Genomic DNA, 10,946 nt, shown 5'->3' with positions numbered 1-10,946 from the left:
ACAATAAAAAGACCAAACCTAAGAATAATTGGAGTAGAAGAAGGAGAAGAGGTGCAGCTCAACGGCCCAGAAAATTTATTTAATAAAATTATAGAAGAAAACTTTCCCAACCTAAAGAAAGATGTACCTATGAAGGTTCAAGAAGCATACAGAACACCGAATAGGCTGGATCAAAAAAAAAACATCCCCTCCCCATATAATAATCAAAACACAAAGCATACAGAATAAAGAAAGAATACTAAGAGCCGCAAAGGAAAAAGGCCAAGTTACTTACAAAGGTAAACCTATCAGACTTACACCTGACTATTTTGTGTATGCATCAGAGAAGAAAAAAAAAATCCCACACTATGACACAATAGAAATCATAGGGAACAGAGAAGGCCATGTCAAAAAGCACATTTTTTTGTACATATATTCCTTTACATTTTGTTGAGTCATTTTGTCCCTTTCTAGTCCAATATAATATAAACCCTTTTAAGTCAATATTTTATCTTTTTTTTTTTTTGCTGTCATCATCTCTAGTTCCCAGGAAAGGTCATGGCAGGAAGAAATTTCCATTAAGTAAAAAAAAAAAAGAGGCAGTAGTGGAGGTAAAATTCATACAATAGTTTCTGTGTTGTCCAGTAAATAATGAGGAAGGTTCCACAAAACTTCCAGAAAACAAACCATCAATGAAATAGAAAGCTCATTCCATTTCTGAGCTGACTGCTTGTGGTAGTTTGAATGTAACCAATCCCCATAATCTTACGGGGAGTGGCATTCTTAGGAGGTGTGGCTTTGTTGGAGGAAGTCCATCACTGTGAGGGCAGGCTCTTAAGTTTCCTACTACCTTTGTGTTGCCTGCAATATTCTGTTGCCTGAATATGCATCAGTGTTTAGTTCATGTTATAATGAACCCTCACCAATTGTGGTTCATATATTATAAAGTTTAAGGTCACAGTTTTCAAACCCTTGTTTTCAAGTTGTAATGTACATGACTAACTTAGATAATCCACTCTACTACAGATGCTCAAGTGCCATGGGCACAGCTTTTGATTTGGAAATTCTAAATTTCTAAACTGCCTTAGAGTTCCTGCTACAGGTGGTCATTGTATGGCATTCCAAGGCCTGGCCTCATGGCAATATATAAAGAAATCACTATGTGACACCCTTTGGAAGTGATGACTAGCCATCGAATGCGACTTAACCATCAAAATTGTGAGAAGACTAGATAGCTTGTTAAAATTTTTGAAGAAAGAGAAAAGGCAAAGGTGAAAAATGCTAAATTTTAAGGCAGAAATGACTCTTTTTAATAAACCTTTTAAACCATTAAAAAGACTCAAAATCTGTTTAAAGTGAAAGTGGGAAAACAATGGCTGCCACAGAGCAGGACTTTATGCACAACTTGGGACAGTGACGCTGATTCAAGAGGTTTATTTGGTAAAATGTGTTTCAGTGGCTACAAGATAAGTAGTCTGTTTGACTTGTCCTAACAATATATAATCATTTATTTATAGTTAATAGCTTGAAGATCTCCTTTCCTCTTAACTACTCACGGTCCATAAGAACTTGGTCTGGTCCACTTGACAGTACTCACATCCCTTCTGCCCCATTCCAGGTCCTTGATCCTCTCACTCTCTTCCTTTCCCCCCCCCCCCCGTCTTGCCCCCACACATCTTCTTATTTAAAGACAAGAGACTACTTGCACATCGGCATCTCAAGGAAAAGCTGCATTTACTTATAAAATGATTTTTTAGGACTTTAACCAATAATTCTTTTCACGGAAGTTTCCTGACATCTTAGCACTATCGTTTCTAAAATTCTGAGTCCATCATTTTACAAAAAATGTGATAAATGAGAAAAGTTATTTCATTTCACAGATGCTGTGAATGCATAACTTGTCACACTTGTTTACTTGACTGCAAAAAGGCTGAATGTACAGTTCTCCAGTGAGTGGTCTGTGTTCACCTCATGTCAGATTCCACTTTTATACCTATCTTGGTTTATCATTTTGCTTTATTTTATCTTTTTTACATTCTTATAATTCATGTACTTTGTTTTACTAACTGTTTATTTCTGTCAACCATCTAAATTGATTAATTGGAACAAGGTATTAAAAATAGCAAAATTAAAATATGTATCTGTGCATGTATGTACATTTGGTATATAAATCATGCACACACAAATCCCTAAATTAAAATTAACTTCCTAAAAATAACAGATTTCTCATATGCTAAAGACTACTCGATGAAAGATTCACCAGGTACATTCATCTGTAGTTCTGCAATTTGTAGAGGTACAAAATTAAAATTTTACTAGTAGACGATCTATAGGAACTAGATAATCATTTCTATCACCAGGTCATTAATTTTGTTTATATGAATATCAACTGTAGGTATTTTAGGGTATTTGTTAAGTTTTTAGACTAAAAAAGGTCATTGGCACAATCAACATATCCAAGTGCATGCTCCTGAAAACCACTGAGAACTTGTAATCTGACTTTGCTTCCCTTTGATAATGAACTACCCAGGCCGGTCTGATTTGAGTACAGTTTAGGTAAGGGAGAAGTTCTGTTTGCAAGTTAGATATCCTATATTTACATTCATCTTGGTCCATTCTTACATGACCATGATAGCATGTTCAGAATAACACCACAAGTATTACTACATTTAGAACCAAATATGATTTTTGATTCTTTTATTATACTTTGATTTTCAAATCCTTCCAGTTGCTAAGGAAATACAGTAGTGCCTTCTAGGAATAATTTCAATTTACACTTGTATTGTTTTCTGCTGCTGTCAACCCCTCTTCCTCTAGACAACTCAGACTGATCCATATTCTCACTACAACACAGTTGGGTTACAGTAGTACTCGAATCTGGCCCATGTATGCTTTCTACAACTTGTCTGCTCATAGTTCAGAAGTTAGCAGCTGGATTTCATCTTTGTTCCGATAGTCAACACCTTCTGTTTCTCTAAGTCAGCTCAAAACTTGACAAAATATTCATATTTAGTGGGTTAAATGAAAGAGATCAGACCATCATTAACTTGCCATGGGATCATATCATTCCATAACACTTTGGCAGTACTGTCCATGTATCATAAAGTAATAACAGTATTTTCTAAAAAAAAAAGGGGGGGGGACTGGGGTAGCTAAAAACAGTTACATAAATCAGAGTGCTCAGTATTAAGATCTTGATCAGGACTTTGGCTCAATTTTCAAGCCTTTCCAAGTCCTCATAATGCTGTGATACTTATAACAAAGAAGGCAGATGGCTTGCTCTCTGAACATATGCTTTAAATGCCCTCTTTGCTATTTCAAAATAATGGACCAAATTTGCTCTCTAATACTCACAGGAAACTTTAAGGAAGCTGTCTCATGAAATCTGAGGAAAACTGATCCAGTGCGGATTCATTCAGTCTTTAAAAAAAAAAATACATTTCTAAACTTCCTTTTGAGTTCTAGCCTACATGCTAAAGGAAACGAATCTTCAAGAAACAGAGAATATATTAAGGAAAGACTCCAAACTAATACAATGATGTTTGGCAAAAGAAACATATTAGAAGGCCAAAAAACATCTGTTTCATTTATTTATACTAGAAAATACTGCGTTTCTGAAAGCTTATGTAGTTGACTATGGTTTAATTTTTGTGTAACTGCTAGATTTTTCCACTTTTATTCTTATTCCTATTATTACTATCATGTCGATGTTTTATTGTTAAAGCACTTTGCAATTATTAATTAGTTAATTTAGTCTAAATTATATTTATGCTTTTGTTTTAAATCTATGCTATTCGGAGTTAATAAAAGCCTAAAATGCTATTTCGCCAGCCAATTATTCTCATTTCAAAAACAGTCTGTTGTCGATGGCAGCACCTTTTCTAGGTTTTCAAAGAACATGTAATTCATCCTCAGTAGATACACACATTTTTGTGGTGCTGTTCACATAGTCTAACTGCACTTCAAAAGAGTCTGTTTAATATCGACATTTTATACATGAGCCTTATTTCCATACTTCTATATTTCTATGCATTATGTTTAGTTTTGAAAGATTTTAAGTTGTTTCCTGTATCTTACAGTATCTTCAAAACTCAGGAGTCTCATCAACATTCCAGACAAAACACACATGTGCACACACACACACACACACACACACACACACTCTGACAATATAAACACCTTCGTTATTATAGGAGTGCAAAGCTTAAACAACTACTTTAAAATTTCATGTTCTTTTTTTTTTTTTTTAAAAATTTCATGTTCCTGTAGAAATTTTAAAAAGTCCCAGCTAGGTTCTAATGTAAACCAGTGATTACGTTTAAAAAAAATGCAACAGTTATCCCCACATGTGTCTGGGACACTGTTAAGACGTGTCATAATTAACAACGTTGAAAATAACAACAGAGCTTTAGATCCAGTCATTATTTTACATAGACACAAATATGTAGGCAAAAGTGAAACTATTTTTGGGAGAAAACATTACCACTTTTTTTTTTTTGCTAATAAAGACAAACAATTTGAGAAAACACTCTTTCCTTTTCACGATTCTAACTTTCACAATAAATGCAGCACAGAAACTAAATTCTCAACTTAGAAATATGCTTAGCATGTTCCCATAACGACTCACCAGACTCCCAGCCATGCTCCCCATCTTCTGCTTGGTCTTTCACTTCCAAAGCACACACAATCACACTTACCTGAACAAGTCTCAAACATCAGTCTATGTGGTTTTTTTTAAAATGAACTCTGTACCGATGCATTTTTTTTCTGTGTTTCTTTCTAACCCTCGGGAATGTTAAGAATTTAGGAAGAGAACCACGGCTTAAGAGAGCAATTATTTGCCAGTAAATACTCAATTTGCTTGTCCTGTGATTTTTCTTCTAACTTGCATATTCAATAATCCGTCCCTGACTGCGTCATAAGCACAAAAAGTCTTTTCTCTAAAGGAGAACACTTTCGCCAATCAACCTTCAGCCATGCCAGGGCACAGCTCGTCAGGGTGATTTGTTAGCTTTAATTAATAATTCCACATGCTGGCCATTTTCACAAATAACACAGTGAGTCTGCGACGCAGAATGGCTATGATTCAGGCCGATAAAAATACAGTGGAATGGGGGTGGGGCAGAGTGGGAGAATTCAGACGCCGTTTATAAACACCTCTAATCATATTCTTTCAGTTTACAGTATAGGGACACTGCAGCTGAATTACCATGTTATGGTCACCAATTTGTACTCAGATGGAAGCCATATGTTCTTCCACTTTTATCTGCTAGGGCCTCCTGGGTGCCAACACTGTCACTGGGCAGACAACATTTACAAAGGAGGTTTCTTGCCTAGGGATTGCAAAAGTTTACTACATGGTGAAGTTGAGAAATCAGACATATACAGCACTTCTCAGTGAGCTTGTGTAACAGCCAGGAATACAGAAGTTTGAGTTGTGAGCGTCTCGGTTTCTCTTAGGCTGTATGAGACTGGACATTTCAGTTAGTCCCTATAAATATTCTCAGGTCTAGTTCTCAAAACAGGAAGCAACAATGGGGGATTTGTTCAGGCAGGTCACAGTTATTGACTGTTAACTAATATCCTATATTATATTATAGTCTAAGAATTCTGGTTGAAATTAAGACTTTCCCAGCTCACTGACACAACCCATGCATCTTTTAAAAGCATATAGATAAAAGTGCTTGAGCAAAGCAATAAATCAGGTAGCATGTAAACAAAAGTGAGAATTAATATCACTTTCCACGTGGTTCTATCATGCAATCGCTCACGGAAGTACATTTGAGCCCTGCTGAAAAGATACGTACAGAGTAAACAAAACAAAAGGACAAACAGGCAGAAAAAAATTCTTTCCTAAGATTAGAAAATGACTCTCAAAGCAACTAACGAACTCAAGCATATTAATATGTTCATAATAAAATTCAAAAGGCTCACAGTCACTTGAGAAAAACAAAAATACAAAGGAAATTCCATTCATGCCCCTTATCTGGTGTGTGCAATGGTAACTTTATTAATTGATTAGATATATATTTATTGAGAATCTATTCGGTTTCAGAAACTGGAAATACTAGCACCAAGAGATGAATAAGGCATAGTTTACAAGAAGTTTATAATTTAATCACCAGAGGCTAAAGGAAAATATCCACCTCTAAACAGAAAACTATAAACATAGCACAAATATTCAGAAAAACATGAAATGGGGTTCTTCTATGTAACACATGAACTATTTCTGAAGGTAGAACTGGAGTACCAGTGGTGGAAGAACATTCTACAGGGAGGTAAACCTTTGAACCCTTTCTAAAACTATTATCAGAATCAGATTAGCAGTTCTAGGAACTGAGGGATTTAGTGCATAGTAATATCAGATAAATGCCTTAGACAGTAAACAGCTCAGGATTTAAAAGCAAATCTATTAAGGAACAAAGTCCTTCTCAAATCATAATAACTTGCCTTCCTCAGGGAGGTATGCGGCATCTCTAGTCTAGGCACAAACAGTGATGTGCATTGCCCTTCTGGTTCTCAATGTATTCTGGGTGTCTCAGGAAAGTATGGAGTATAGAAGTACATGCTGCCTTTTTGTGTTTTCCTGACCGCTTATCTTTTGCTCACCACATGCATACATGATCACTTCTATTTATATTATGCCGAAAGATAAATCATATTTGCATGACTGTTACAAGGAGGGGAAAGTATGTATTACTGAGTGGCCACACATACCTCCTGACAGAGAATGACTATGCAGTACAAAGAGCTGCAAATGGTAAGTGGGGAAAGGAATGCTATGTCCTAACATGGCTCCTTCAGAGTCACTAAGTCCTTTTGGAAACAGGATGATATTCTTAGGGCTATTGAACATTTGTATTATATGATATGCAAAGTGTAAACAAGCATTCAGAATGCCAAACTAATACATTGGTCATATGCAGCTATTTAAAGAAATTATACAGTTCATTTGTCCATTCACTATGCATTTATTAAGCTTGTATTACCTATTCATATACCAATCATTTATAATAACAATTAAGACTATTGAGTACTCTATATATTAGTGACTGATGTAAGAATTTTATATGAACATATATTTATATAAACATCTCACTTAATCACCATAAAAATTGAGGTAGGTCTCATTTCCATTTTAATTTAACAAATAATAAAATTCACATGTAGTAAAACTGGATAGTAAAGCCCTAATTATTAAGACATCCATAACAAATACCTAACAAAAAATAGCCTAATTATACTATAATTACAAGGTCACATATACGATTTCTCATATTATCTTTAATCTAAAAAAATTAGATGGTTTTGAGTTTAATAGTTAATGTAAATGTACCCTCACAAATAAAACCGGAATGTAATATGATGCTATCTCCAGGCTAGTAGGCTGCATTAGGAGGAAAAAAATGGAAAGTAGATTGTGTTGGACATGGGTTCAAGTGGTTAAAGCAAGCAAGCAAGCCAACAAGAGTGTGTGACACACTTCCCCTTATTCAAACCACATATACTTGTAGGAAGCAATGCAATCTATACCATGAGACACAGACAAAGACAGTAGTTTAAAAAGAGGAAGGGAGACTTTGGGTCAGAAATATCTGAGATTGAATAATAGATTTTTCACTTATTAGTTACATGCCCAGGGTCAAAATATTTAGTTTCTCTGATTCTCAGTTCCCTCATTTCTAAACAACTATTAATGGATTAAAAAATACTTAAGATGTATAGCATTAAAACTCATTGAGAAGTACATAGTATATGGTATTTTAACAATTCAGAATGAAGCATAACACACAGAATCAAGGTTAAATAGTTTTTGGATCAAATGACACACAGCACTATTGAAGACTGCTTTGAACAATAAATATAAATAAATTATTAAAAACAAATTGGATTTGGTAGTCTGATAGTTTTCCTTTGAAGATGTTTCTAATATTTCTGCAATAGTTGTCTTTAAGAAACAGCTGACAGAATATAGATACAGGAATACATGTTTATGATAAATTCTTATATTTTAAAATTAATACAACATTGCTTTATTTTTTATTTATATGATTGATTGATTGATTGATACAGCATTTCTCTGTATAGCCCTGTCTGTCCTAGAACTCACTCTGTAGACAGGCTGGCCTTGAACTCAGATTTGCCTGCTTCTCTCTCCTGAGGATTAAAGGCATGTGCCACCACTACCTGGCTAAATTTTATTTAAAAGAGGCTGAATAGCTTAATTGGGACTATATGTAGAAGTCACCAGTTAGTATAATCACATGTATCCTTCATACTACTACTAGTGTTTCTCTAACCCTGGACACTTGGATGCCTTTTCAGTATGTATTCTGGCTTATTAGAACCATTTTGCATTCAGCACCTCACTATAAAATAGGCATTATTTTCTTTATCAAATGGTGTGTTGATGTGCACTGAGACTACTACAAAATTATTGACATTATAAATAAAGCTTCCTGCCGGTAAATTTATAAATATGTAAATAATCTTGGTTAAATATTTTCACAAATATATACATAGATCAGCATAGCATACTGTACTTGATAAAATTATTTGTCAACAAAATATATATTAAAACAAGATATTTATATGAAAAGATAACAATATGTTGGAGAATCTATTTTTCTAGTATGAAAGCATAAGATGAAGTAGATGTTTACAAGAATATCCAGACACGTACGGAAGATTATAAAAATGCAAGCGGTAGAACTGCTTTTGTTTTGTATGGATGGATGCTTTTTATGGTGGATCTAGGACCCCAGTAATGAGAAAACAGAATAGGGAAATGTTCTTTTCAGCACTGTTGTGTGATATACAAAATAAATTCATCATTAATAAGTTGGCAGACATGATAGCCGTGTGGTCTTAGAAGCAGGTCGGTGAAGGCAGCCTTTCATGCTTGTCATACCATGTTCCTGAAGTGTCCTCTCACTACCCCCTCCCACCTCCTAGTTTTTGTCTTCTCCTGCCAGGTGGTAGTAATGACCATAAGGAAGGACAAAACAAACAGAACCACTTACTGTGGTAGGAGCCACTCCAAGGATCAAAGAGCTGATTCTGCCGTGGCTGCCAAAATCAGAGCCACAGTGGGAGGCTCAACAGCGTGGTATACTGAGAAGCACAGGGCCCCCTGGTTGGTTAGCACATGAAGCTACAAGCCCTGCATCCTGCTCAGGAGGACAATCTGTTAAGACTAAAAGTCCACATTTCCTCACCCACTCACAGCCTTTGATCTTAATTCAACTAAGCTAGTATTTTATTTATTGAATAACCTAAGTCTGACAGACACTATAGATAAAAACTTAGTTTACCATCCAATATGATTTCATACCTTCCTCAATTCGAAAATAGCGGGTAATTTCTAAGGCAAGAACTAGGCAAGACAGTCAATTTCTAACATCTTATTTGCTATATTCTTAGTTTAATTATAACCTCATATATTATGCCAATTTTCCAATATAATCATGATCACTTATAGGCCTATCTCAAAATAGTTTAAGAACCTAAAATATGGGCTGATTCCTGTGGTGAAGAAAACAAATGGCAAAAAGTGCATGACACTCCCACATGGCCCTTCGCCGATTTAAAAACAAAGGTATATTCAGTGCACAGAGAACAGCAAGTCTTCAGCTTCTTACAAATATCTATGGACTGGGTGGTGGTGGTGCACACCTTTAATCCCAGCACTCGGGTGGCAGAGGCAGGTGGATCTCTGTGAGTTTGAGGACAGCCTGGTCTTCAGAACAATTTCCAGGTCAGGCTCCAAAGCTACACTGAGAAACCCTGTCTCAAAAAACCAAAAAAGGAAACATATATGGAAGGAAGGCAAACATGGAGTTACTGACATTTATTTAAGATGGGCAGCTTAATGAGGATGGGATAACTAACAAACATTACTGGTAGAGAAAAGGCTACCTTATAAAAGTATCACGGCTTAAAGAATTCGCGTAAGCGGGATTTGAAACTATACCATAATTGAAAGGCTAATGTTTGGATGAGAAGTTGAAGATGATTCTAAGTGTAATGACTCCTGGAGACAAAATCATGAGATTAAAAAAGAGTAAGAGAAGGTAGGAGTGGAAATAATTGGGAAGTGAGTGCAGAAAGAATGCTGGTATTGAGAATAAGACAAAGCCCTAAAATGAGCTTAGAATACTCCCAAGAAGCCTTGCACAAGCAGGGAAAATTCCTTAGTAGGAGAATTCTTGCTTGAGGTGCATGACGCCCTGGGTTCAAGTCCCTAGTAGCATTAAAAAAAAAAAAAGGAAAAAGTTCTCCAATGAACTAGATAGATGGCGCAGTTCACTTGCTGTTCTTCCAGAGGACCTGCTTTTGTTTCCCAGAACTCAAATTGGGAAATTAACTGCCTCTAAGTTCAGCTCTAAGTTATATGACACTCTATGGTAACTGCATATATGTGGACGTCCACATATATGGATGAGCACGCACGCCTGTACACACAAACACACAGAGCACATTGGACACATATAAGGTTTTTAAACATTCTTCAAAATATAGTAACAACAAAGAAGTTGTGAACTAATGAGTGAAATAAACTCTTCTAAAAGTGACGTTCTAAGTGTTTTTATGTAAAAAGCTTAAAAGAGTCAATGGTGGAATAGGAAGTGTGTGTGTGTGCGTGTGTGTGTGTGTGTTATGCACATACAACAGGTAAGTCAAGAAAGAATACAACATAAAATAGGACGTCATAACTATATGAACTATTCCACTGGAGTATTTAAGAAAAATCAACAAAAATGACCAAATAGTCTTAGCAACTATTTTACTACACAGTTTAAAACTCTACCTTTTTTTTTAACTGTCATTAACATGTTATTCAGCCAATTATCAAATTAATTCAAAGAATAATCAACTTGACTTTTTGACAGTAAGTCAGTCCACCTGGAAAAATAAAACTACAAGAAAACTCTGCTTAGCAACATTTTGATAACGCAATCATCCCC

At 35.4% G+C, this 10,946-nt stretch overlaps 1 protein-coding gene across 13 annotated transcripts in view; it reads right to left on the bottom strand.

Annotated features, from left to right (window-relative positions):
• Nucleotides 1-10,946, bottom strand: part of Zbtb20 (zinc finger and BTB domain containing 20) — a 752,057-nt gene that overhangs the window by 399,599 nt on the left and 341,512 nt on the right. For 2 of the 13 annotated variants that reach the window (XM_050148766.1, XM_050148769.1), the window contains exon 1: nt 4,677-5,018. The exons of 10 other annotated variants lie outside the window; for them this stretch is intronic. The gene's annotated coding sequence lies outside the window, so the exon portion shown is untranslated. One more of the 13 variants, XM_050148763.1, reaches the window with a different exon arrangement.

The sequence above is a fragment of the Alexandromys fortis genome, unplaced genomic scaffold (assembly GCF_014885135.2).
Source record: "Alexandromys fortis isolate MF-2015 unplaced genomic scaffold, M_Fortis_MF-2015_v1.1 scaffold_4, whole genome shotgun sequence".
Classification (NCBI taxonomy): domain Eukaryota; kingdom Metazoa; phylum Chordata; class Mammalia; order Rodentia; family Cricetidae; genus Alexandromys; species Alexandromys fortis.
Note: the sequence above shows the minus strand (reverse complement) of the source record. Positions and strands in the feature narration are given on the sequence as shown.